General features: G+C 37.8%; 1 protein-coding gene across 1 annotated transcript in view; it reads left to right on the forward strand.

Annotated features, from left to right (window-relative positions):
* The first annotated feature begins 578 nt into the window (after positions 1-578).
* LOC138000714 (gamma-aminobutyric acid receptor subunit beta-3-like) overlaps positions 579-2,500 on the forward strand; it is a 31,499-nt gene continuing 29,577 nt past the window's right edge. Inside the window, exons 1-2 of the mRNA XM_068847324.1 lie at positions 579-628; positions 777-870. The gene's annotated coding sequence lies outside the window, so the exon portion shown is untranslated. The remainder of the gene's footprint in view (positions 629-776; positions 871-2,500) is intronic.

Below are 2,500 nucleotides of genomic sequence, written 5' to 3' on the forward strand. Positions count from 1 at the left end.
TGACAAAATTTGGGTCGCTCATGTAGTCTATTAGTTATTCACCTGAGAAAGGACTCAGAGAGCCAAGGATATGCCATTCATATCTATGTATTCAATACTTTAACAAAAATGACCATTGAATAGTCATACCATATGTTTTTTCAACAATCTCTCAAAAGGCTTGTCTTCTTTTTCGTTTGGTTAAGTGACTTTTTTGTTGATGCAGGTTTTTCTAAAAATCTTTTAATTAACAACAGAGGCAATCACCATATTTCAAAAATTTTTATATTTTTTAGTTTGAATATAATTGTAACGTATTTTTCATCGAGACTTTAATGGGCGCTTACTATTCAAAAACACTGCATAAATTTCTATACAAAAGAGAGCGTAAAGAAAATACAATCATTACTTACTATTCAAAAACACTACATAAATTTCTATACAAAAGAGGGCAAAAAGAAAACACAATCATTAGTTGGTGTAAAAGATCGGAAAGTAGTGTGTAATTTTTACTTTTAAACATACTTAAAACTCTTAGAGTGCTCCATGAAGTTTTAAACATAATGACTCAAAAGCTTGCTCCAGTAAGATGACGTTGCCTTTGTTGCATTAGAGAAGGAAAACCACCTTTCAGAGATTAAGAACCAAGGTAAGCTGAGTTTCAATCTGAGGACAACGTCGTCTTTTTCATGGTTTCTGTGTAGATTTCGTCAGTTTTACGATGGTTTAATGTTGAAGAAACAGAAGGCCAGGGATCTGAGATAAATGATTCGCAATCTGTTCTTGCTATCTTTCAGTGCACAATGCGAATCAGATCAGGCTGTTGTTAGCACAGCAGAAGCAGAGACACCGGGGGACAAAGACGTACAAGATATTTTAAACATAATCAAGGTAACTTAGTGTGGTGCTCTGGAATAAGTTTATTCACAACTTTTTTTGAAAAGATAATTCCCATTCTTTTTCGTTGCTGTGTGTCTTATCTGGCTTTGCTGCTGTACAAGTTTTCTTAGGAATCTTAATGACGTGAACGTACACCGTATACCCACACACCTTTTGCCTGGTAAGCCGTCTTGCATCTTTAAAAATCTGCAAAGCTCAGAGCCTTCTCACTTTCGTCGGGCATATAGTTTATTTGTCTCTCATGGTATCATTTTCACCCTGGCTCTGCTCGGGCACAAATAATGCTACTCGGGTCAGACGCGAAATTGCAAACTGGGACTTGAATATCGTCTATAAATAGCATTTTTGTAAATACACCTCCTATTATGTGAGCATAATAAACCATTCTAGCAGATCATCGACTTCCGAAGCAGACAATAACCGACCTCTTTTGTCATGTCATTTCAATCAGACGCTTGCATAAATGGGTACGCAAGTTTCGTTTATAGCCCAAATGACAGCCGTTACATTTGCTGTAATTTGTTCGGACAATTTACAAGTGCAACCAGTATAGAAAGTTCAGAGGCTGTTAGCAACAGCATTAATTTGCTGTAAATTGTTACCAAAAATTTACGTCTGGGACTGACCTTTTCAGTTTTGGTATTAATAATGGGCTTCGTCGATATATTTGATAGGGACAATGCGAGAAACAAATGAGAATGGGCACAGGAACAGAGAGGCGACTCTTTGTGGCGTACTTCCTTTTTACCCTTAAGCCCGTTTCAAACGTCGAACTTTACATGAGCCGAATCTAATGCAAATGAGAAAAATCTATTGTTTTCGCTCGTTTCCATTAATTAGATGCGGGAAATGTAAAGTTCGACGTTTGAAACGGGCCTTACTTCTTTACTTATTTTAGTCTGTGGCCGACTGGACATTCTGGAATAAAAAAATGACATTTAAAAATCAAACTTGAAAAGTGTTTGAAGGTACGAAATTGCAAAATAGGACTTGAATATCGTCTAATGGCATTTTTTTTAAATAACTAAGTCTTCAAATACACCTCTTATTACGTGAACATAATAAACCATTCTACCAGATCAACTTCCGAAGCACACAGTAAGTGACCTCTTCTGTCATGTCATTTCAATCAGACTTGCATGAATGGGTACGCTAGTTTCGTTTGTAGCGCAAATGACAACCGTTACATTGTTGTAATTTGTTTGGAAGATTTACATGTGCAACCAGTATAGAGAGTTCAGAGCACCAAAATGCCACCAATTCCGTGTCCTATTCTTACAGCACTTGGCTTAGGCTCTTGGACGCCTGAGACAAGTGCTGTGGGATTTGGTCTCTGGTATATATCGCCCTTATCTGAAACGTTTAGAAAACCCGGCGTTGCGGCCGCCTTTTACACCAAACCAAGAGAGTATGAAGGTAAGAGAAGTAATCCCTCATATTGGCCCTATTCCCATCGTAATCCCTCTTAAGTTATTTTTAGATCTTCTGCGAGATCCGGTATTCCCACGAGAGTTAATTGATAGCCAATTGTATGTCCCCATTTGTACCAATGTTGACAGCTGAGCGAATTCCCACCCAATGATTCGCATCGTTCGCGAAAATGGGGACATCTGATTGGCTA

The sequence above is a fragment of the Montipora foliosa genome, chromosome 4 (genome assembly GCF_036669935.1).
Source record: "Montipora foliosa isolate CH-2021 chromosome 4, ASM3666993v2, whole genome shotgun sequence".
NCBI classification, from domain to species: Eukaryota; Metazoa; Cnidaria; class Anthozoa; order Scleractinia; family Acroporidae; genus Montipora; species Montipora foliosa.